Source organism: Opisthocomus hoazin, chromosome 19, assembly GCF_030867145.1.
Source record: "Opisthocomus hoazin isolate bOpiHoa1 chromosome 19, bOpiHoa1.hap1, whole genome shotgun sequence".
In the NCBI taxonomy this organism is placed as follows: Eukaryota; Metazoa; Chordata; class Aves; order Opisthocomiformes; family Opisthocomidae; genus Opisthocomus; species Opisthocomus hoazin.
Genome location: NC_134432.1, coordinates 17,053,843 through 17,079,395, shown reverse-complemented (window position 1 = coordinate 17,079,395; position 25,553 = coordinate 17,053,843). Strand labels below are relative to the sequence as shown.

General features: G+C 52.1%; 1 protein-coding gene across 4 annotated transcripts in view; it reads right to left on the bottom strand.

The window, feature by feature from the left end:
* Positions 1-7,181, bottom strand: part of NEK6 (NIMA related kinase 6) — a 67,185-nt gene extending 60,004 nt beyond the window's left edge. For 2 of the 4 annotated variants that reach the window (XM_075439214.1, XM_075439218.1), the window contains exon 1: positions 7,070-7,181. The gene's annotated coding sequence lies outside the window, so the exon portion shown is untranslated. Of the gene's footprint in view, positions 1-3,364; positions 3,610-7,069 lie in introns of those variants that run through there. The other 2 variants (XM_075439216.1, XM_075439217.1) reach the window with 1 other exon arrangement.
* Positions 7,182-25,553: the final 18,372 nt, after the last annotated feature.

The window sequence follows — 25,553 nt, the reverse complement described above, 5'->3', positions numbered from 1 at the left end:
AAACAAAATGTGCTGACAAGGCGAAAACCCACTCCTTTTCAGGACGGCAGAGAGAAGTGCCCACAAAGTTAGGAGCAGGACAGGGACTTAAACTGAAATTCCCGAAAGGAATCATATCGAAGCCACTGTGAAGCTGCCATCCATTCTATGGGTCAACATGCCCCAATCATTGCACCATCTGCAGCGATTTTGATCTCCAACTCCACAGTTTAAAAATCACTAGGCTAAGAAAAAAGTTACTCTCCCAAGTCAAAGACGACAGTTGCCTCTCCGAAAAGAGGAAAAACTGGAACTGTATCATCCTTGAGCCACCTGAGCGCAGGAGAGCGGCCGCCTCGGAAGCGGGCACGGCCGAGCAGCGGGTACGGCCGACAGCGCGGGCTGTGCTACCCCCCGCACCCCGGCTCCGAGGGGGAGCGATCCCAACCATCCAGCCCCCGTTCTTCCTGTCAGCACAGACTCAAAGCCCCGCTTCACGCACGCCATGAGTTTTCAACAGGCCGGTGGATGTTTGCTGCCTCACGGCAAGTGGGCTTCTCGAAGACGGAACGAGCGAAGTAACCGGAGAGCAGCGTCTGTCACCGAGCTCCGCAGAGCGAGAGCCCTGCCAGCCCTGCCCGGGGCGCGGGGCAGCACCTGCTCTGTCAGCAGCCCGGGCCGGGCGCCGGGGCACGGCCCTTATCAGCTCGCTTTCTGACCCCTGCAATCCTAGCGCAGTAGGTGAGGCGACGATGATTCACCCGGGTACAGCGCACGGAGGGGGTGCGATGGCAGAAGCGGCCCCCACGCCGCCAGCGTAACCAGTCCCGGGGAATCCCACCCCAGATCAAATACCGAGGGGTGTTTCGGGCCTGGAAGGTGGGGTGCTGCGTTGAAACAGGACACTGAGACCTCCTCAGGAAGGTCCCTCAGCTGTCTCCTGGCAATGCTGAAACGCATATCTGGGGACACACCAGCCAGGCTGATGACAGCCATTCATTTTGTAAATAGCTGTGGCAGCGCGAGACATTATCACCGCCCTCCTCAAAGGGGAATCTCTGCCCTTTTCTCTAGCAATGCCACACTCGGGTTTATTGCCCTCGATTCCGCAGTTCGGTTGGTTTATAAGAGGTCTAAGCTCACCCAACTCGCTTTGCCTGAAATGTGCCAGGGAGCACTCCCACACCTCACTGTCGTTCTGCCATCGGGAACCATCTCTTCCCCCTAACCCGAAGGCTCGTTTCCAAGAGGGGTTCTGGAACAGCCTCAGCAGCCTCTCCACACTTGGAAAAAAAAGCATTTCAACACAATTCCCAGCTGATGTTACACAAACAATCCATCCACTGAATTAAAAAAAAAAGCACATATTACACATTATACTGAGATAAATCAGTCCAGAGGTGCAGCCACGTTTAAAGACACAGTGAACTGAAACGCGCATGGACCACTGTACCTGCCAGCTCCTTGACAGAGAAATCAGAACAGCTTTAACTGCTTGAAATTGCCACCAAAACCAGTCAATACTTTGATAAAACAACAAAATAAACTGCCTTCTTAAAAAGCAAACGCATTGATCTGCCAGGGTGGGTGCCCAGGGTTCCGTCCAAAGGCAGGAGAGGGCTTGGCCCCCGCTTTGAGTCATCATGTGAAGCACATACAAAGGTTGGAGTCCAGAACTGGAGACCCAAGTTACTCAAAGCAAACAAACACAAAAACTTTCAGAAGTGCCTAGGGATTGTAGATATACCTGTCAATAGTCCAGGGGGGAAAAAAAAAAAAGTGAGGAAACAACCATAAGGGAAGAAGCTTTATGCCAGCAGCAGCAATATTTTAATTTAGAAAGAATAATCTTACCATCTCCCGCATTTTGTGATCAGACATGTCATAACTATTTTAATAGGTTTCATAATTGCCACGGCGTACTAGCTCATAGCCCAGTGAAACTGCCTATGCAATTTCCAATCTAAAACGAAGTTTACGCAGTTCTGTGCACAAAGCCCATTTCTACCATCTTGAGATTTTAGCAGAAAACACTTCACTCGAACAAAAATCATTACGCCTTTCACACCTGCTCTTCTTCAGACTGCATTGCACTGGGACTCTGTTAAAAACACAGATTTTTCTACATGTTTCCTGGACAGTTTCTAATCTGCCTGATTTGTTGTGTAAAACACAGTACAAGAACAGGCCAGACAACACGACCTTCTCTTGCCGAAACACAGCAGACTAAAGAAGTAATTCATAAACTACCTGCAAGTCTTTTTTTTTTTTTCTTCCTTTGAGATGTAATAAATAACACATTCTGACTGCTAAACAAGCATTTGTGAGGTTTCAAGAATGCTCCGGAGTACAAAATTCCTAGAGTCTCATTCACTTAACACCATTTGGTTTCAAATAGATAGAGTCTGCTGTTGGGTCACTTCAATGGGTAACAGGAAACTCAAATTTGACTAAAAGGTTGTATTACATTACTGCTGGGTTTATGTGGAAAGCTTTTTAGAAGTAAGAAGCTAAGGGGAAGTTTTTTTTTCCTCTCCCATCTGTGACAGACAGCTGTTCGCTGCCTGGAATCTATGATAGCAGACACTTAAAGTAGCACCAAGCTGAAGTAAACACTTCAGAAATTTAATTTCTTTAATTGTACTGACACCGTAAAATTATTTGCAATTTATTGCACCATGCCATGTGATAAGCCATATCATACAACTAAACACTGGAAGTTAAATATACTGTTTTAATTGCATAATTTAAAAAACCTGAAATATTAAAATATTAAAATATATTAAAAAACAATCAAAGAGACTTCTCGTGCACGTACAGCTACGGCGCTCACAGCAAGTCCAGATGTTTAAATACTTAGCACAGGTTAGAACTTGAAGTAATCTTGGTCCAATCCAATATGCATATAAAAAATAAGCCAAGACAGAAAAAGAGCTATCTACCCATAAAAAGCTTTGACAGCTTTACAGACTGCTGCATTTGAACCACTGTTAAAAACAACTCCCTGTGGTTTTCTGTTTTTAAACAAAACTCAGCTTAGAAGCTCTGGAACTGCCCACTTTGCCAACACAGAACCTGAGTTCTCCCTCTCCCGCATTTCAGCCAAAGACGGCAGCTTCCAGCCTGGCTTTCAGAACGAACACTCACACCTCCACACACACACACCCCCCCAAACCCGTCAGACATTTTATACAAGTATTTTATACAGCTTAATTTTCTATGTAATTTAGATGTACTGCAGCAATTTCAACCACCTGGGAAAAAAAGCTATGATTTTGAAGTCAGTTCTGAAATCTAGATATTGCATGCAAATCTTCTGGCTTCTGGTTTTGTTCTTACAAAAAAAAAAAAAAAAATATATATATATTGTCTGGGCCAACATTACCTCTCGGTTTGAAGACATTCTTCTTCGATCTCCTAGATACTATTTTTCTTCCTCCTTTTCGAGACGGAGCTCCGCAGTGAAGCAGTGGAATTCGGTAGCGGAAGGGACCTATTTATCACCTCACACCACGTCCAGCGTGCTCTGCCGCCAACAGACTCCGCTCCCCGGCGGGCACCAGGCCAGCGGGGTCCAGGCTGCCTTCCCCGGCGCACACCCCGGTCCCCCCGTCCCAGCTCCCCGCGGGGAAACGGCAAGGACACGGCGAGGGAAAACACAAAGTGCCCTTTCCACAGCCACAAAGAGTAAAGCAGTTCAACTCTCTTCTTTAATCAAACTTTTTTTGTTTTTTCCCCTCCTCCTGTTTTGGTTCCTCAGTTTGACACCAATCTACTCGGCTGAGCCAACTCACCACTGCTCAGCACGCCAGCCCTGGCACCAGGGAACGGAGCGCGCGAGGGAAACCGGCCAGTTTGGTGGCACCGAGCTGTCTGGCGTGAGCTCGGCCGCGCAGGGACTCTGCGTGACGCCGAGACGTACCCAATCTTCCGATTCTGTTACCCGCAGCTTTCAGATGACCATAGTTGTCTTCTAGGGCACTTAAGCGACCTACTGATGAAAAAGCACATGGAACTTGCTGAGTACGTGCAGGTGCTTGTACTAAAGCTTTACAAAGGGAAGAGCGGGCATAATAAACACAGCGTTACCAGGACTCAGTAACAGCAGAAACTCTTTTGAAGGCCTCTGCCTTTAACAAGACAAAGTGTCAATTCTGTCCACTCGACAACCTGTGACTTCCACACGATTCCACACTGGGAAAGGCCATTTTGTCCAGCCCACCGAGCGGGGCACGGACGCATGGGAGCTCCCTGCCGCCATGCCTGCCCTGTAACCAGTAGCAGAGTGGGTCACCATTTTCTTGCCAAAAAGCCACATTTTCAGGGTCTTCAGTAATGAGTGGCATCCAGGCAACCGCAAACTGTATTTCAACCGTGCGAATATTTACTGCTTGCTTTCAAAATCGCAAGAATGTTTTTCTATCATTTACACTGGATAATAAGACGTATATCACACCATTTGCTACAAAGGGCCCCGTCAAGCACCTGGGTAGGTGTACACTAAATTAGTCACCATCATTCCCATAAAAGGTAAAACAGACTGGTTAAGTGAGTTGACAAACGAGCGCGTCACAGGCAGAAGGGCTATTCACGACTCCTTTAACCAGAATTCCACGCTCGAACCACACAGAGCATCCTGGCCACTGTCCGTCCAGATGAGCGTTTCCCTGCAGTAGTACTGAGGAAGCTGCCATTAAAAACTTGTCCATTCAATGGCAAAGATGAGCCTAACTTCTAAAACGAGGTTCCATGTATTTATTGTTCTCATTTGCTGGAGATCACCATGAACAACCTCTTCTGTAACAAGAACATCTGAGGAAAGCAAATTAGAACGACAAAAACTAAAATGTAAGTTGAGCTACGAAACTCATCTCCGCAAGGACTGTATCCCAACTAGGCCTTCATTCAGGACAGCGCAGCAGTCGCGCCCCAGAGGTCATACCGATGCCCACCTTCATCATTTCGCTTTTGAAACCTTCCCCTGGTACTTCCTCCGCTCCACCAGCAACGTACAGTCAATTTTCTTGCTCTAAACTCAGAATGAATACATTTGATTCCTGCCGCCTGCCCCACTAGTCTGTACTGCCATGTTGGCTGTTGCGTATACATTTTTCGTAGCCTTGAGGTTAAATATATTTGGCACCAGGAAGTAGGAAAAGATGCTAAAGTACCTCCACTAATTTGTCTTCTACACATCTAGAAAGCGTGTTCTGAAGCTGCGCAGGATGCAGACTTGTTGGTAACTACCACCATTTTAAGGCTAAGGAAGCGGAGGCAGAGCAGGAGAGAAACCCACACAGGTTACTCCTGGCTCCCATTCCCAACAAAGAAAAATCAATTCATTTTTCTCTGAGTAAACAATCATTAATAGATCATTCAGTATGAAAGAAACTCTGCAAAGCCATTGAAAAAGGCCTTCAGACCAACAGGTAGGTTTGAATAAAGTCAAAAAGCATGTAAGAAAAATCTCAGAATCTCCCACTATTTTCTCCAATACAGCCTCGATTATTATGAGAAATGAGAAAAGCCAGTGCAGGGTCCAGATTTTCAATGTACATTTAAGTATTATACATTGACATGAAACTTTCTGGGTAAGATCACAGAAGGCAAGTACTACAAAAAACCCTGCTTCCCAGTGTGGGCTTGGAGTCCAAGTTATTCATCTTCACCTGCTTTTCTCCCAACAAAATGCATGCCGAAGAATTTGAAAAGGAATAGTAAAACTTGTATTCAAACCACACATCCTCTCTCGTAAAACATGCATTTGTCAAGAATCGGCGTTCCAGAGGAAGGAGGGCAGACGAAACAAGCAGAAGTGCAGTACACGGCGCAGGTGTTGAGGAACCAAAGGGCTGATTCCGCTCTGGCAGCTCCTTCGGGGTGACAGCAGCCACTCGCGCTGCGCCTAGAAATCTCACTTCCCACAGAAGATGCTCTTTTACTGCCACAACAAAAGTTCCTCCAGGCCCCATTTTCTTGAGGTCTCTGAGGCGCAGAGCCATAGCAAACAGGGGCAGCAGCACTTAGAGGAAAGAAGTTCCTTTTTTTTTTTTTTCCCTGCTGTTGCTTAACAGAACCTGTCACACAGAACGTCGACAGGCAAAACGTAACCGTGGCAAGAGTTTGACTCAACGCAAGAGATGTCTCAAAATGCAAAAAGTGTAGAAACGCTGCAGAAGTTAAACAGCTGTTTACAATGATTCACAAAAAAATGAACTTTTAAAGGAGACGCAGAAATGACAGCGGGACAGTCACAACGTGTCAGGAACCGGCACCCCTGGACCTCCAACGGCTGCAGAGTTTCCTGCCGAACTCCTCACCCCGCACCAACGCCACGGGCAGCCCCCCCCGGCAGAGACTCCCCACAGGCCGGCGGGGCTCGGAAACCCACCACAGCCCACGCTTCGGAGGGAGAGAGGCCGGGACACACACGCACGCACGCCCGGAACCTCACAGTCCGGCTCCGACACGTGCTCCCGCAGCAGCAACCCCGCAGCGCTGTCCCTCTGGAGACCCCGGGGGGGGGGGGGGGGGGGGGCGAGGGGAAGGCCGGGCGCTGCGGGCCGGGGCGGGCAGCAGGGAGCGGCGTCGCGGGAGGCCTCAGGCCGGCGGCGCGCCGGGAAGCCCAGCCCGGGCCCAGCCCGGGCCCTCCGGCGGGGCCGGGCGCTCGCAGGGGCCCACGCGTGCGGCCGCCGGCGCGCAGGGACGGCCCCGCACCACGCAGCCGGGCTGTGACTCCGCTCAAACCCCGCCGCCACCGGACCGCACCTCCGAGCGGGAGCGGGGGGCGACCCGCCCGCCCTCACCGCTCCCGCGCCGTTCCCGCTCGCCTCCCACCCCCGCCCGGGCACGTGTCGGCCCGGGGCCGGCGGCTCCGGCGGGACGGAAGGCCACGAGGCGCCGCGGCCCGCACCGGGACGGCTGCCCGCACGCCGCTCGGCCCCCCCCCCCCGCCGCCCCTCGCTCGACCCGCGGCTGCCGGGGGGGGGGGGGGCGGCGGAGGGGCGGCAGCCCCGCCTGAGGGGCCCGCGGCGGGCACACCCCCGGCACGGCCCGAGCGCGGCCCGCGGCGGGGCCCTGCGGTGCTCACCTGCGGCCGGCGAGGCGGCGGAGCCCGGTCCCGGGGGGTGCGGGGTGCGCGTCAGGCGGCGGCCCCGACAGCCCCGCAGCGAGCGAGCGAGCGGCGCCGCGTCCCGCAGACAACTTCGCCCGCGCGCGCCCGCCGCCCGCGCGCACGCGCTGCCCGCCGCCACTGGGGCGCGCGCCCCGCCGGCTGCCACGCAGGCTGGGCCGGGCGGGAGGCGGCGCCGCGCGGCGGAGCTGCCCGCACCGCCGGGGCCGGGGCCGCTCCCGCTCCCCGCGGCGTGCGGGGGGGTTGGGGTTGGGCTTTTTTTTATTTTTCCCCCCGGTCCGGCGGTGCGGGCGCGGCGGGCCCCGCGGAGCAGAGCGCGGGCGAAGCCCCCCCCCCCTCCGCCGCCGCGGCCTCCCCGCCCCCAGCCAACGGCGCTTCCCCGCGTCCCGGCTGCCGGGAGAAGTGCCCGCGGGACCCCCCGCCCTGGAAACCGCCGCGGGGCTCCCCGGAATGGGCGCCTGAACCGGGCGAGGCGCGGGGCAGCAGCGCGGGGCAGCAGCTCAGGCTGTGTCCGCTCCCCAGGCCTGGCTCCATCGGATGGGGTTTGCTGGTGCCACTGGGAAGCCCCTGGTGCTGTCGCAGCAGAACGCGCTGATGCCGGCGTGACTCGGAGCGGTTCCGCACACGCCAGCGCCAGCTCCTCTCGCTGGTGTCACCTTCACTTCCACGCAGCCCTTTGCCAGTTAAAAACAACGCGGAGGATCTTTAAAATCAGTCCTCTGAGCAGGAGTGGCTGCGTCGCCGTGAGGAGCTGGTGCGGACCGATGGCTGCCACCTCAGCTGGGGCGGGAAGGGCAGGTACCAGGGAGTATCATGAATATCTCCTTCTCTGGAGATAGTCAAGACCCGCCTGGACAAGGTCCTGTGCAGCCTGCTGTAGGTGACCCTGCTTCGGCAGGGGGGTTGGACTGGGTGACCCACAGAGGTCCCTTCCAACCCCGACCATTCTGTGATTCTGTGATTCTGTGAGGGAGGGAGTTCGTCAGCCCGGTTCGTTAGGATCAACGCCAGGACGAAACCGCGCGCACAGGGAGCCCCGTTCTTCGGGACCGGACTGGCCGTCCCACCCCGCACGTCCCGTGCCTTGGCCTGTTCGTGCTTCCACGTTCCTTCAGGTGTCCTGCTGCTGCTGGCAGCCGTCTCGGGAGGACGGCGGGACACCACGACGCCCTGCCCAACAGCACCCAGCACGTGTCACCTGCACGCCCCGGGAGCGGCGGGGACGGGCCCCGTTCTGTGCGGCGCGTTCGTGAACATCCAACTTTCAGGGAAATGCCTGCAGCCCGCGTGGGGCGTGACGCCCGGCCACCGCGTCTCGTCCCTCGTGCCTGATTGCATCACCTACACCTACGGCCGGGCTGTGGGGAGCGGGCGGCCGCAGGCGCCTTGGTTCCAACCAGTCACTTTTTCCAGCAGACTCTGCTCATGTAGTTTAAGCTCCGAAGGAAGTCTCTGTTTTGCAGAGCCTGAAACAGAATCACAGAATCACAGAATGGTGGGGGTTGGCAGGGACCTCTGGGGGTCACCCAGCCCAACCCCCTGCCCAAGCAGGGTCACCTACAGCAGGCTGCACAGCACCGCGTCCAGGTGGGTCTTGAATATCTCCAGAGAAGGAGACTCCACAGCCTCCCTGGGCAGCCTGGGCCAGGGCTCCATCACCCTCAGAGGGAAGAAGTTCTTCCTCGGGTTCAGCTAGAGCTTCCTCTGCTTCAGTTTGTGCCCGTTGCCCCTTGTCCTGTCGCTGGGCACCGCTGGAAAGAGTCTGGCCCCATCCTCCTGACCCCCACCCTGCAGATATTTGTAAGCATAAAACACATCACGGCAGGCCTTCGCTCAGACGGCATCGTGCATCCACCACAACCCCTGCTTTCAGGCAAACCTTCTTGCCAAAGCAGGGCCGCCGCTGGCATCCGGGGACACGAAACCGCAGCAAACGTCTGTGGGACATTCAGGTGGTGGTGTAAGATTGGGACTGTTTCTTCTGCAAATGTCACTAGGTTTTGGGTTTGTTCTAAAGTTGTTTACACAAATCTAATATAAATTCAGCGCATTCAGTTTGGGTGAGTATAAACATGATCCTTCCAGGGGCTCAAGTTTCTGATACGTCTCACATTTAAGATCCTGTAAAACTAGATTCTCCCTCCCGAGCATTTCTGATAGCGTAAAGAGTTTTCTCTCCAGGGTGCAGATGCCTGCACAGCTATGCAGTGCTTCTCACCAGAGACAGAGCAATAGACACAACAGATGGAAACTAAGGGGCCACCTGGTTTTAAAGCAAATCATATCATCAATCTATCAGTACAGAATCTGAAACATGGGAAAGTGCTTAGAGAAACAAAATGAATTCAATTTTTTTCTCCAAACTCAATTTTCCCAAGGTCTGTTGATGTACCATTTGCAAAAATGCATTTCTTTCTCTTAAAAAGAGAGTGTCGGTGGATTGAGGTGTAAGAACTTCAGTGTTTTACATCAAAACAACGACCATAGAAAAGATCTTTTGTTACGCTGCCATAAATTACCATCTTTCTATTCAGAAAAGCTGTTTTAAAAAATCTGCTACATTCTTCTGCACAGCTTCAAGATCCAGGTTTTTCATTGCTAAATTAGACAGACCAGACAGAATTACTTCAGATTATGAACAGCAATTGGGTTAGGAAAGAAAATTACATTTCCTCAATTAAGTCTTGACAAAAATAGACTTTCTTTCATAGTCTATGCTACGGTTCTGTGTGAAATTTTCTTTTAAACAACCACCAAAGTGAGACCTTTCGGAAGAGGTTTCCTTTGCTTCTGCCTTGTTTCGATCCCTGTCAGCTCAGCCACGGACGGGCCCTGCGGCCTGGCTCACGCGGGTGTGTTTGACGCCGCTCGCGTCCCTGCGCAGCGACACGGCCCCTGAGCACGGCGGGCTGTGCCCGGGGATGGCGAGGGTGGGCTCTGCGGCCCCCTGAGCACGGCGGGCTGTGCCCGGGGATGGCGAGGGTGGGCTCTGCGGCCCTGGACCGAGCCTCCGGAGCTGTCAGAAGTGTGGTGTACACACAGCCGTCCAAATGAAGGTTGCACCGTTCACAAATCTCGGCTAACCATTTTCATTTAATCAGTTTAATTATTTTACACAGTTCAAAGATGGGCTGATGTGCATTTTAATCTATAATACCTGAAATCCCACTGATACAACTGTCAGAAGGAACTCTGAGCAGCCAGTATAAGCCTGAAGATCAGCCTGTAAGGAATGGAGAACTACATAAATAGAAGTATTTTAAATAACTTAATTTTTAACCTAAAATATGAGGAAATAGTCTTTTATGCCTCTAAAGGCTTTATGGCTAATGCTCACATAGTCGTAGAGCAACCACCACCTCCTCATTATTTACAGCCCAAATGTTTGCGTGCTGACCCATGGCTAGCGAGGCCACTTTATTTTCATCGTTCAAACAGGACCGAGCGCAGCGAGTAAGCACACAATATCAGCGGAGGCGGAGAAAATTAAACAGGAAAATTTCTATATTACTTGCAGGTGTGGAGATTCCCAGTAACAAGTCTGTTTCGGGAAAACTAGAATGATCTTGACCCAAATCTTTGAGGATTTTAAATCAGCATACAGTCAATTTGATTGATTTACCTTATTCTGAGTGCTAAATGCAACTGTCACTGTATCCTTCATCCTCAGTCCATTATCGATAAAATCCTGGCCTCACTGAGTTAATATATGCCTATTGACTTATTTGTTATTTTCCATTCTTAATAGCACACGCTGAGGAGACTTCTGCTAGAAGTTATTCTCAGAATAAAAAGCCCAAAGCCTTCTTCCTCGAGTGCGAAGGGCAGGGTTTACCGAGATTCCATTTCCCAGCAGCAGCTCGAGAAGCGAGGCTGCGAACGTCCCTTTCCACAGCCATCGCGGCCGCGCGTCCCCTGCACACACGCTCCACATGCGGGCTGGCTTTCGTGGAGCGTCTGCAGCCTGCACGCTCGCTTCTCAGATTTCTGCAAGGTTCGAGTCCCAGAGGAAGCATTAATGCTAAAGGAATGCATACCAGTGTGGAACTAGTCGAAAAGTCAGTACAAAATCTCTCCAACAGATTGCTCAGAGAAACACCTCTTTTTTACCATATTTAAGATCTGTAGATTGATCTCATGAGCATTTGTGCGGCAGTTTAGTCTCAAACTGGTAAGAGTGCTGCAAAAAGAGAGCAATAGAATCACAGGAGATCAAAAAGCGCTGGTCTTCAGGCAGATAAGGCAACCTAGAGCCGCCACGTGACCCAGCGAGCGCTCCAGCCCAGCCGCCTGCGGATCTCATCAGGGAACCAGATGTGACCGGTGGCAGAATATCCTTCACAGCGTGAGATCTGGAGGATGTGATTGCCATCCAGGAAAGGGGAGATGGGAAAGTATGATGGAGAAAATGTCCTTTTTTTAGAGAGTTTAATTGCTTAGAAGAAAGACACGCTTTCTTTTAAAGAAGAAGGGATGCTAGAAAGCAGGCTCAGGAAGGTGTCTGGAGGAAGGAGCAGAAGAATTTTTCACGTGGACAGAAAATTTAACATTGCTTCCTCTTTGCTGCTGGTTGTGTATTTGAAATGATTAAGTGGCAGCGGACAGTTCTCACTCATTTCTTTGGTCAGCGGGAAACAGGGCAGGGCGATAGAGAAAAACTAGGAGAGGCCTGTTGTCCCCTGCTAGCAGGGCAGGAACCTGGGAGTTTTCCTTCACGAATTTGCTCATTCTGCCATGTGGAGAGGACAGCCCGGGAGAGGGGGTTCCCCCCAGCAGAGCCCCTCCGCGCGGCGTCGCGCACAGCGCACGCTCCTCGCTACACCCGTGCTGCTGGGCCGTCCCTGCCTGGGTCGGGTGGCACCGGCCACCACCCCGAACGCCAAGGAGAGCTCGTGGCATGATCTCCGCGTCGCCTAGCAGGGCCTGGGGGGTGGCTCTCTCTGTTGCTTCTGGGAAGGGCAAGTGGCAGCTGGAGTTTTCAGGCACACAGGCTTGTGGTCGCTGCTTATGTCAGGGAGAGAGGGAGGAGGAGGAAGTTTGCTGTATAGAGCTGGAGCTGGGACACAGAGTAAGCTGGGTGTGCTGCACCCACGGATTCCTTCGCTGTGCTCTTGAGGGAGAAGGAGTTATGGATGCCTTGTCTCAGCCCCTAGCAAATGATTTGGAGATGAAGCCTGTGCCCTTGAATTTGTATTCAAACAAAGAACAGAGAAGTAGTGCAGGGAGCGGAGGGCTGGGGTGAGGCCCCCAGCAGCCTGTGTTGCCAAGCAGATGGGCTGCCGTGTTCTCAATCAACTGCAGTTTTTAAGGTCATGCCTAGATAATGAGCCTGACAGCACTCAAGCCTACAGATCATGAATATATGGATGAATATTGACTCATGCATTTTCCTTTCTGCAGCTCTGTTCATGTAACTTCCCCTCCGCTCCAAAGCCAGCACATCCTCCCTTTTGGGGTCTCTGCAGCCTCTGCACCCCCCTCTGCCTGCTCACAAATCCCTGGCTCTTCTGGCAGCTCAGCTCTTGACAGCGTGTGGTCACTGTGATCTCCCCTGCAGCCAGCATCTCCCACGGTCCTCTTTTGGGAACTTCATAATACACAAGGAGAAAAGCAGATAGGACAAATAATGCCAAGCAGGGAAAGGTTTCCTTGGGTTAGATTTCAAAGAGAAAGCCACACAAAAAGGTAATCCCTAGCTGCAGCGCCTGCTCCTTAGAAGTCCTTCATCACTACTGGAAGGTTGTAGCGACTGGTGAAACGCCGGTGTGGCTGCCTTGCCGACACGGCAGCAGGCTGGACAACCAGGAGCCACACTGCGCTGTGAGAAGCAGTCTCTGTGTCAGTGGAAGGAAGGACAACGTGTGAGCAGGTCAAAGGAGAAACAAATCTCGAAACTTCACATCACCAGACACAGGCCAGGAGGTCGCCGCTGCTGCCACCACCCTGAGAGACTCCAGCAACAGGGCAGAGAGGAGGAAGGACAGTGGTGGGAAGAGCCGCGTCCTGCACCTTCGCTGCGCTGTGGCTAGACCCAGCGCAGATCCACGTGAGAGGGACAAGGAGTCGCACAGACATCTCAGTGAGGAGTAACTCGGAGGGTTGGCAGGAGACCTTGTGGGATTGGAAAATTATCCAGCCTCCCATGGTCAGAGGGTCACAAATGTGAAACAGGCTGTGTGGCACAGAGCACAGGAAGACAGAGGCCTGTTGCTTCAGTACTTTCTCTGACACATCCCACTGTTGCACAAGGTTTCTTCTCTTACCCATCCTGTTGGCAGAAGCGTCTGTACTACGCCAGCAGGTACCTCAGGCTCACTTTGAGAAGCATGACTGGGCACACCGCATATGGAGCAATAAAAATCCGAAGTGCTGTTCTATTGCTGTTTGAGCTCTAAGCTGCGTGCCACACTACCTGTGTGACAGCTTACACTGCCATTTGTGCTGGAGCATGAAGCAGTTTAATTCAAACTGGTTGCCTCCCTCTTGCTTCTCTGGGCAGGGTTTGATGGTGGCTCCCTGGGCTGGAGCCATAGAGCACACTGAAACACGGGCAGTGCGGATAACTGGAGAGCTTGGGCTCAGGTGTGAACTCAAACCAGATGTTAAACTGATAGTAAAGATATACTATTCTAACTAACTGCTTCGTTACTGAGTTAGAAAAAGCACAGGTTTTACTGCTCTGTGTCCCCTCTTTTCTTAATGAACTGTGTTCAGTTGGTCCCTGTTTATATAGTGTCTCTGGTCGTTAGTGAGACTCAAATGCCTTTCCTCACTCAGCCATGCTGGAGTTCTCTTTTTTTTTCAGAGACTTGCTTTCTTACGGTTCCATGAGTGAATTTCTTAAGAGGAAAAGGAAGCAAGGGGTAGGGGAAAGGGAAGGGGAATAAAGGAACAGGAACAGGAACAGGAAAAGGAAAAGGAAAAGGAAAAGGAAAAGGAAAAGGAACAGGAAAAGGAAAAGGAAAAGGAAAGCAAAAGGAAATGAAAGAGAAATGAAAGAGAAAAGAAAAGAAAAGAAAAGAAAAGAAAAGAAAAGAAAAGAAAAGAAAAGAAAAGAAAAGAAAAGAAAAGAAAAGAAAAGAAAAGAAAAGAAAAGAAAAGAAAAGAAAAGAAAAGAAAAGAAAAGAAAAGAAAAGAAAAGAAAAGAAAAGAAAAGAAAAGAGAAAAGAAGAAAAGGAGAAGAGGAGGAAAAGGAGCAAAGCAATCGAAGCCAGGCTGAGCAGCTCTGGCGCGAACAGTCCTAGGCCCTTCCCCTGCTCTCCCTGACATTCCTCCTCGCGACCCCTTCCAAGTGTTCCGGGCGAGTTTCGCAGGAATGCGCGGTTACGCTGGGGCTCCGTGAGCACGGCCTGTTATTCGAAAGGAGCTGGCAGAGCTCCCCAGCTTTCACAGCCAGATGTTACGAGTGTGACCCTGCCAGAGGCTGCATGCATGCACCTTCCCTCTCTCAGCCCCCTTTCACGGGCGCTGGTTTCTGAAGAACCTCTTCTGGGTAATACTTATCTTTTGTGATTTATTCTCTGCTTCACTTCTAAGATCTGTTGGTAGTACCAATGCTATACAATTTCACAGCTAGAGAAAATGGGATAAATTTTGCTATAAACTTCAATGGGAGCAGGACAGATTAGTAACATCGTAGGTCTTCTACTCATAAGTCAGAACCCAAACTGTGCTTGGTGTTGTGCAAAAAACACAGGAGATAAGAAGACCCCTGCCCAGAGAAAGCTTGCAGAGGAGTTTTACATTTCAGACTAACCATATGGATACGCAGAGACAAAAGAATGCAAATGAAAAATGAGGCAAGCTTGGTTAGCATAACAGGCAGGGATCATACAATGTCAACAGCTCTTCCACCTTTCCTTCACCTTTTCCATGTATTCCTCTAGCTTATGAACAGCTCTGGCGATGCGGATACCGAGGTGCGCAGCCAGGATCCAATGCGTTAGAAGTGCAGCAATACATCACCACACACTGAACGACAGCACTGACATTTTATGGTTGTAACTTCATGTCCCACGTGATACATGCTTACAGGAGACCAAAGCAGTCACAGTTGGTCTTCCCCAACCTCCTCCTTTCTCTTCTACTGCTTTTCTTAGTTTTGAACTAAACTATGAACTCTGTGGGACAAAACGTTTGTCCTTTGTGGCAGCACATGGGACTCCTGACCACTGTAACTCCCTCTAAGAGCTACTGCACTACAACTACTTAACACATGTCTCAGAACTAATGACTTGCCACTTCCTTTAATTTGTCAAGATGTAAAATGGAGATTATACTTTACCTCAAAATGAGCAGAGGTGGAAATCATGAAGTTTAAATTTAATACCGTTTTATGATCCCAGGAAACAAATGACAAAATTGACCTTTAAAATAATATTTTGAAAGGAAGTTAAAATAATTGCATAGTATAGTTCTCAATGTTCAAGTGCTTTCTGTCCCTCCAGTGAAAGGTGCTGCAGAAATGCAGAGCATTATGTTTATTTATTACTAATCCCACAAAGAAATTTTCATGATCGCCACTGGGGACTGTCTGACAGGTGACACAGACGACCTCCTGCCAGGAGTGACATCTCTCCCCTACAATTTACATTCTCTAAATGATTTGCGATCAAATTACTTACAGCACAGATTAGTTTCTCCCCCCGCTATTCACTCACACAGCACCGTATTCCACTGTTTGTTCCATAGGGCCATAAAAATAATAATATGGAAAGTCAGTGCCTCTGCTTCCAGGGTATTCCAGCCTGGAAAGAGCGCCTTGGCCAGGAGATCGATTCCTGCACTCACTTCTCAGGCACTGGGATTCGCATCTGGGCGAGATGCAGGTCATTGCCTTGAAAAGAGCACTCGGAGTTCACGTTTTGATTGCACAACCAGATAAACAGACAAAGTGTCCCAATTAGAGGGGAAAAAATAATCAGCCCGCGGTTTGGCGGCACAGGAACTGAGAGGACTAAGGAACAAACAGATCTGGAACAGTCAAAGGACAAATCCTAGACATTTACTGGATGTTAGGGAGACTGTAACCGTCAGTGGCATGGAACTGGTTAAAAGAATATATTAAAGGTGCAAAGGGTCTCCCGACCTCTGCCACTGTCAGTTCTGTCAATGGGTCTACAGACGCCGGTGGAATAATTACGGCCTATATTTAGATTATGGATGCATCAGGCAGGGTGAAGGTTGAACATGAGGAACATGGTTGTTTGCAGTTCATTAGCAATCGGAGCAGCCGAGGGTGGGAGGAGGGCACTGAGCTGGGCTCATCCCACCTGGAGTGCTTGTGCTGAGCTGCCTAATGCCAGGGAAAGAAAGCTGATGAGATGTGGAAACAAAAGCAATCAACAGCTGTGTTCAGCCAGTCACCCCCAGCCAGGAGAAGCAAGCAAGGAAGGAAGGAGAGGAGAAAGCGAGACCAGCCTCGGGCTCTCACCACGCTGCTTCTGCACGACAGAACGCAACGGCCGCTGAGAAGCTGGCGGGGTGGAAAACGCAGAAGGGCCGATGAGAGCTCTGGGCATGTGATTTTTGGCGTGGTGTTTGCACACGTGTGTGTGAGACAGAAGGGTCACCCGGTGCTTAAAAAGCTGTCCCCAGCTGTATCCTCACGGGACACCCCCGTGTGTCTGGGAGGGCTGGGTGGCCGAGGGGAGGGCACGCGTGGGCTGCGCTGCCCCAGCGCGCTCAGGTGAGTTGTGCTGTCAGCTGGACATGGAGATGCACAGCAAGAAGATGTAGAAGGGCTGCATAAGCAGGAGCTAGAGTTCAGGGAAAAGGCATGACTAGCTGGCTGGAGAATGTGTACTGTGCAACGCCTGGACAGGAGAACATGAAGGCTGTCACTAGGAAATGATCTCGGGTGCCTTTTGTGGTAAGGCCTGTAGAAAACAAACCACTGGCACAAAGTAAAGGATGTAGAAAATAAAGTGACAATGTGAAAGGATGGCCATGGCTCACTGCGATGTGGTGGAGTCCTGCTCCATAGCCTCCATCTGAGCTTGTCAATGATGAAGCGAAGCTAGGGGAGCTGATATCACAAATACAGCTCGGGTTAGAAGATTATGAATTTTCCTTTCGTTAAGTATTGGACCTTAAAAACAGAAGGAAGCTGAACCCCAAATGAATGAAAGCCCAGAGCACTCACTGGAGAGCCCACTGTTGCTTGTTTAGGGAAGAGAAACCTGCGTGCTCTGTGTTCTGCATTTCCCCTGCTTCCTGCAGTTCCTGTTTGACTTGGAAAGCAATCCTTAAAATCTTCTGCTGAAACGTTCCAAAGTTTAAACTCATCCCTATTATTCCAGGCCATGGCATCAAGGTCTGTCATGAAAGGCAGGGGTTTTTTTCTTCTAGTCCTTTATTCTCATCACCATGTTGTCTTGTCAAGGTCCTGGGTCTTTCTAAAAGAGTCGGCAAACAAGACCAAGGAATGCTATGTTGCAAAGTAAAAAAATCCAGCTCAGATCTAAAGTGTGTTCCCTTTAGAGGAAGAGAGAAGGAATGAGACTGAAATGGTTTTTATGGCATATAGCACCACTGCGTATGACCATGCCAACACTGGAAGTCCTCGGGGTTGCTGCTACCCAGGTCTTCAGCTACTGATCTGATGACACAGCTGTTGGTAAATAGCAAGTCAGGCGAAGAAGAGGTTGTAGAGAATGTAAAATGGAAATTATTTCTTCAATGCAGACTAAAAATGACTGACAGTTTCCCATCATATTGACTACACAGGGCCTCAGTCAGATGGCTAGCAAAGTTTCTTGACTCCAAGACACTGGGGATAATGAATTCAGAAGTTTCTGAACAGCTGCTTTTCATGGATCATTTAGAATTTGTGATGCAAATATGAAAAATCCATGTTAAATGCCCTCAACTAATTGAGTGGAGTACAGTGAATACAAAAGAATAGATCGCTGACCTTGGTAAAAACAGCACAAAAGCCTTAATCTGCCCAGAGAGACCAAGAAGGTAAGCGAGGAGTAGCAGAGAGCAGAAGCCTGTGTACTCTTGCTCAGGTTCCTAATTCTGCTTGCCAGGAGACAAATACAAGACTTTCCTTCTGGGAATATCTGACAGCCCCGAACTCCCTTCCTTGCAAACCACTACAATGGAGAAAGAGGTGGGTGGGGACTGGGATGCTGCCGGATCGCCAGTGTCAAACCTGACAATTCAAGGCAGAATGTGACAGTCAGGGAGAAGAGAGGACCGTGAAGGGTATATTTTAGGAAAGGTGTGGAGCTGTTTTTTAATAGCTTAGAGGGCACAAGATGAGAAGAAACGCAGGGATGGGTGGAGCGGGGCGGGCGAGAAGCAGGACCGCTTGGACCACCGTGGTTGCAACACTGATGCTCACGTGCAAGTGAGAGCTGGAAGATGCAACACTGGCAAAACTGAAAACGAAGGACAACTGTGGCTTTCCAGGCTGACGTGGCAGAGCTGTTCACCTTGGAAAAACAAGGAGTCTGTGTTGCCTGGCTGTATATTGCAAATCCCCAGCATTTTTCCTTAGCTAGGTGTATGCTCCAAAGGTATGAACTGTTAACCATCAGCTGCCTGGATGAGGGGCTGTTATTGCTGAGTAGGCTGGACAGATAAGACATTGCTCTCCCAAGGCTCCCTGTATGGAAAACAGCAGCAAGGTCCAGCCAGTGAGCCAGTCTCCCCAGTTGTAGTTTTCTAAAATTGGAACGTCACGTCCGCTGGGCAGCACATACCAGCTCTGGTGCCGTCAGCTGTTCCTCACTTTATCATCGTGTGCCTGCGAGGGACAGCCGATAACGGCCCTCTGGCTGCTGCAGGCACTGCCACACCTTCCCCAGGTTGCGGCGGTGAGGAGCAGCAGAACAGAAACCCTGGAAACAGTAGAGGCCAATCTATTATTTATACCCAGCTACTCCCTTTGGGCCTGAACAAGCAAAAAGCTCTCTTTAAAGGCTTATAATTCTTGGTCAGATTCCAAGAGAGACAAAGGGATGTTGTAAGAAGAGTTTCATATGAGCTTGGTAAAACACTCTCCTAGGGAAAAGGCAGCAGGTTTCCTTTGTGGGGGAAGGCAGGAGGCAGACGATTTTGTTTAAATTTACATTCACAATGAAGGATTTTTCTATATGTGTTTCAATGGCACTCGTTCAAATTTACATTTCTTTGAGCAGTTTTCTGCATTTGTAGGGTTTTGGTGCCGTTTCTAAAACAGCAGCCCTGTTTCATGCCCTCTTGAGTCTGTGTCACTCAGGAAGTTGAAAGTGCTGACTCAGCTCTCCGGAGAGCCCGCGAAGCATCTCTGTCCGCACGGTTTGCAGTTCTCGGTTGAGAATAACCACAGAACAAAAATGTTTCGGTGCCCCTGGTTCAGAGGCTGGGCAGACCTGGGGCTTTCCTGGAAGCAGGAAGGAAACGGCGAGGTACCACAGCGGTGCCCTCGCCGGCAGAACCAAGAGCAGAGACAACTGGAGCAGCCAAGGGTTGGGAAGAACGCAGGGTCGCAGCCAGGTGTGGTGCCAGAGGCCGGGGAAAACACTCGAAACGTGCTTTTACTCCACTGGTTTCAGCCAAATGCCCAGACGGGATCTGCAAGGTTGCCAAGACAACAGCGTTTTGAAAACCACCACGTTCAGGTTTGGGTGGGGATGGGGAACGCGTTCAGGTTACGCTGCAGTATCTGGAGTCACAAGGCAGCGAGAGAGCCCACGCGGTCAGCAATGCCCAGCAGGAACTGGCACAGCCGGCACAAAGTTCTATTATTCCTTTTACTCAGCACAAACCACATGTTTTTCATTAGGTCCGAATTGTAAAAGAAAATATATACATATTAAACAAAAATACCAGAGTTCTGCGAACGTGTGTTTGGCAGTTTGCATTCACAGAATCACAGAATCACAGAATCACAGAATAGTAGGGGTTGGAAGGAACCTCTGTGGGTCATCTAGTCCAACCCCCCTGCCCAAGCAGGGTCACCCAGAGCAGGCTGCACAGGACCTTGTCCAGGCGGGGCTTGAATATCTCCAGAGAAGGAGACTCCACAGCCTCCCTGGGCAGCCTGGGCCAGGGCTCCGTCACCCTCAGAGGGAAGAAGTTCCTCCTCATGTTCAGACGGAACTTCCTGTGCCTCAGTTTGTGCCCATTGCCCCTTGTCCTGTCACTGGGCACCACTGAAAAGAGCTTGGCCCCATCCTCCTGACACCCACCCTTCAGATATTTGTAGGCATTTCTAAGGTCCCCTCGCAGCCTTCTCTTCTTCAGGCTGAACAAGCCCAGTTCCCTCAACCTCTCCTCGTAGTGGAGATGCTCCAGTCCCCTCACCATCCTTGTAGCCCTCCGCTGGACTCTCTCCAGTAGCTCTTCATCCTTCTTGAACTGGGGAGCCCAGAACTGGACACAGTACTCCAGATGAGTCCTCACCAGGGCATTCAGGTTACAAACACTCACGCTGTGTGTTTCAGAGAAAAGCGGCTTTACAAGGTTGCGATCCGCAGTCGAATGACGCGAGACACGCCATATTCTCAGACACGATTTCGGCCCACACGTCCTCAAAAAGCAAATAAACAACATCAAGCAAACGAAATCATCCTGCGCCTCAACAGCTTGCTTGGTTTGGGTAGATTAGTGCCTGGGAACAAAGGGGTTTCTGGATCAGAGACCTCCTCGGTTCTCTGAATGCTTTAAGCCTGGTTGCCTAAGGACGCAGGACTTCTGCATTCACACCCTCCATCTGTTGTCTCCCCCCACCTCCTCCCCCCCATCTTTTTAACTCACTGGCCAACTTTAAATAATTTCATGTAACTTGGCAGGCAGCTGAAGAAGGCTCCAACACAGATTTCAGTCTCACAAAAGTTTGTGAACAAGCAGTGGGCTGGAAGGGGACCGAACGGGCATCCTTGCCGAGGAGAGCAGCCCGCCGGCCGCCTCTGCCCAGCCAGCCGCTCGCCCGGCCGGGGGGGCTCGGTCCCTCAGCCCGCCCGGCCGGGGGCCAGGGGTCCCTGCTGGGCCCGGCAGGGGCTGTGTCACATCCACACGCCCAGGCACTTGTCACCATACCCTGGGGTCTGGCTGTGAAATTCAGCCGCCCCTCGCCACAAGCACCTTGCTCGCTGGTGCTGTGCGCGGCCGGGGTTTCGCTGTTGGGAAATCGGTGAGAACAAGCAGTCACTGTTCGGCAGGAATGTAAGTCAAGGTAGTGTTTATGCCATAAAAGTATGCTGTGCTGGTGAAACCTGCATAGAAGGAAGCAGTATCTGAGAAGGGATTGTTTTATGAGGGGCTGACTTTAAAATGACTCATTTAGCACAGAGCAGCAATTGTGACTTTATTAAAAATCACCACGTTCTGGAGTGAACTCCTTGGCTCGGCTACACGTCCTGCCAGCTTCGACTTCGTCAGAAAATAGGTCTTGCTGAATTCCCATGGAAAAGTCCTGGAGTGGCTCCCAGCTCCGTCTCCCTCCCCGGGGACGCTGCTGGCACCCCGTCTGCGGCTCCTTTCCTACGCCGGGCCTGATCCTGCCGCGGTGCAGAGCACGGCTGCTGCTGCTGCTTTTGTAACGACTTCCTGTTGTTATTTTTGTTCCTCCGCACTCATTAGGTACATTTTGTGCAGTGCTCAGGCACTGCAAAGTGCTAGTATTAAATTAAGCAAAAACGCTCACTTGAGGTAAAAATCAGCCTTTTCACAGCAGCTTCGCCGCCTGCAGCCCCACGCAGCCACTGCCAGCGGGGCAGGGCCCAGCGCCCGCTGCCCGCTCGGGGCGCAGGGCGTTTCGCCCACAGAGCACAGACCAAGGAACAGCAAGTGGGGGAAAACCAGGGCTTCTGGTGTTGAAGTTTCCACAGCCTTTAAGAGGATCCAACAAATTCAGATATAAACCAGATCACTTTGTATTTTAAGTGTATGGACTTTACACAGCCAACTTAAAACTCTGCATCAAACTGCTTTCTTCTCTCCCTTCCCCCAAAAACAGGTTTTGGGGATGGAAATACTGATCTAAACTAAATCCCAATAGCCCGACAATCCTTCTGCAGAACTTCCCTGAGACCCTGGGACGCTGCCAGCTTTAAGCGATGGAAAGGAAGACTGCCAGGTCACAGGGCATGCCACAGATGGGATTTGACTTCTAAACAGTCGTTTAATTTAGGCCTGGAACAAGATTTATGGGAGTCTATCTGAAATCATGGAGAGAGAAAAATATACAGGGCTGGGGGGAAGAGGCAGGTAAATGAGAATTCCGAAGAGACAAACTCCAGCTGAAGGGTGTAGAATATTCCTGCGAGGCTCGTAGTTTCCATCTCTGTTTTACAGACGGACAAACTAATGCTGCGAGTAAAAAAATCCGTGCTAGCAGAGTGAATAACAGCAGAGGGAAGAATAAGGACACACAAGTCCTGCCATCCAGCTTTATGGCCTAACCCTCCTCCTCCTCCACACCCTCCCTCTGCAGGGAGCACGGGGTGTGAAGGCAGAAATTTTGTGTTATTTTCTGCTTGTACCAAACAAGGCGCATCCACAACTGCAGAGCTACAACTGGGATGGTCTTGCAGACACACCTGGCAGGAGACGTCCCGCCAGGAGCCACAGAGAAGCTCCCCCAGCACGCTCCCTGCTTGCCTGCGGTCCCAAGGCAAACGAGGCCTCCGCACAGCGAGAGGCACGGGGACTGCAGTCACGTTCCCTGGAACAGTTTCAGCAGCTACCTCGAAGGCATTTTTTGTTGCTCCTACTGTGCAGCACCTGGCCCAGAACCAAGCTGGTCCTCCTGAGCGCTTGTCATTTTCTCTCTTCCCTCTCCTCCCCTCTTAAACAAAAACAAAAAGAAAACAAAACTGTTTCCCCACGGGCTGCAGACACAAGCGAGATGCAGGTGCAGGCTGCACAAAGCCAATGCGTTCGAACCCCAGCTCCCCGCACACCCTCGGACAAGATGCCCAGCCCTTTGAAGAGTGAAAATGAAAAGAGAACAAGCACAAGTGCGTGCACCTGTAGGCGACGGCGGGCTGCTCGCTGCTCCGGGCTGCTCCCTGCTCCAGCCGGCACGGCACGTGGGCAGGACCCCGCGCCAGGACCCCACGCTCACCTCCCAGCTATGCCTTTTCCTGCAGAGCTTAAAAACACGACATAAATGCCAGCCCTTGTAGCCCTGCAGTGAAGCTGCTCATCGCCATCCCTGTTTTGTAAGCGAGGGAACCAAGGTGCTGGGCAGCGCAGGGACCTCGGCTGCGCAGACCACCGGTTTGTCGGGGCAGAGGCAGGGGGTCGCACGCCTGCCCCGCTGTGCCAGCCCCTTCCCCAGCAGCTGTGCTCCTCGAGGTCTCAAAGCTCAGGCAAGGAACTCTGTTCACTCCTCCCGTTTGTGGCAGCGACTGGCCGCCGTGGCAAATTCAATGTAGAGGGAGGAGACTGAAACGGCTCCTTTCCATTTTGGAATAGCAGGAGCCAGGTGAGACGTCCCGCTAGGCCAGGCGTCGCGACGTGCCACCACCGGTCTCGAGCACAGCTCACAGCTGCTTCCCAAACCAGGACCTGCAAACCTCCCTGCGAGAGAGAAGCCCAGGTGAGGACCAGCTGTGGATGGAGACCATAGGGACAGGGACCAATGCCTCCTCTTCTATCTCGCTTCAAGTCATTGTGAAGTCCCCTACCTCGCCCTGTCCCCCGGGGAAACCACCTAAGAGCAGCTTCACTGAGGAGTCCTGGCAGTGGTGTGTGGCTTCATCACTGCAAAGCTTTGAAAGCCAGTGGGAGGAGAAACGTGTTCCTACAGCCTTAGCTGGTGCTTTCCAGAACAGTCTCTTGCTTGTTTGCTGGCAGCTTAGGTCCCTGCTTTTGCTGTGCCTCTGTGCTGCATGTGGAGAGCCAAGGAAGCTGCTTCCTTCCCCTGCCCTCGACCGGCCGAGCTGCTGCCGAGCCCTTGCCGCAGAGCGAGCTCCCTCCGGGCCTGCAGCGTTGCACTGCTGGCACTGCCCGGCACATCCACTGCGCTGACCAGAAAAGCGAGAGAGCCTTCAGCCCTGCGCTTGCAGACACCCAGCTCCACGTCCGTGGACTTCAGCTGTCCTCCCTGCCCTGCCAGGGTCTGCCTTTCCTCGTCCCTCTGCCCAGCATCGCCTCGGCTGCCCTGGGCAGGGCTGTGAGCGGTCAGCCCTTCCCTGCGCTGCGTTCCGGTCCTGCACCCCGCGGCAGGTCCTGACTCCGTGCCCTGTTTGACAAGCCTCGTCTCGCCCTCCTCCCCACTCTCCAGCCAGCAGCCCTACACACCTCACACTGCAGCACGGCAAACTTCACTTCATCCGAGAACACCTCTCCGTACCCCAGGCTGGTGGGCACACAGCCTTCTGCTGCGTGACATTCCCGGTCGTGTGCCGTGACATTCCCGGTCGTGTGCCGTGACATTCCCAGTCGTGTGCCGTGACATTCCCAGGCGTGTGCTGTGATATTCCCGGTCGTGTGCCGTGACATTCCCAGGCGTGTGCCGTGACATTCCCAGGCGTGTGCTGTGACATTCCCGGTCGTGTGCTGTGATATTCCCAGGCGTGTGCTGTGATATTCCCGGTCGTGTGCCATGACATTCCCGGTTGTGTGCCGTGACATTCCCAGGCGTGTGCCGTGACATTGCCGGTCGTGTGCTGTGATATTCCCAGTCGTGTGCCGTGACATTCCCGGTCGTGTGCCGTGACATTCCCAGGCGTGTGCCGTGACATTCCCAGGCGTGTGCCGTGACATTCCCGGTCGTGTGCCGTGACATTGCCGGTCGTGTGCCTGCCTGCTCACGGGCAGTCCCACAGACCTGTGCTGTAACGATGCTTCCTACCCAGGGACCGTAACTGTGCAAACCCCAGGAACAAGGACGCAACGCCCGCACCCACACCCACGTGCCGGTGCCTGGATGAAGACAGAAGCCATTTTTCCTGCAGTCAAGAGCGGAGCGGCACTGAGATTCCCCCGAGCCCTGCACACGTGCCACCCAACAGGAACAGAGCTCTGCAAGGCCATGTCGGCAGGCTGCGCTGGGCAGACCCAAGGCCGGTGCAGAGCCTCCCTGCCTGGCTGGAGGGCTGGGCTGCCCTGCCATCGGTCCGGATCACGCCTGGGGTGGCATGTCACTGGTGGCAGCTCCTGCTGGCACACGGGGCAGGGCACGGCTGGGCTGCTGGGCTGCTGGAGAAGCCCGGAGTGCCCAGGCCGACGCCAGCTCCCAGGCTGGGGTTGGTGGAGGGAGAGAATCAGACCTTCCTCCCCTCCCACAAATCCCTCTCCTGCCTCCTCCCATCCCGTTTTTGCTGATGGAGACTTTCCTTTATGGTGGGTTTTTTCTTTTGCAAAGCCCTGGTTTATTTAAAGCACATGGTCACACAGCAGGCTGCTTGGAGGGAGTGGAGTGAAACGTGCTGGAACCGAGGAGTGGGCTCTGCCGAGGCAGGTGATGGAGAGGGTGAGAGCACGAGGAGGGGCCCCAAAT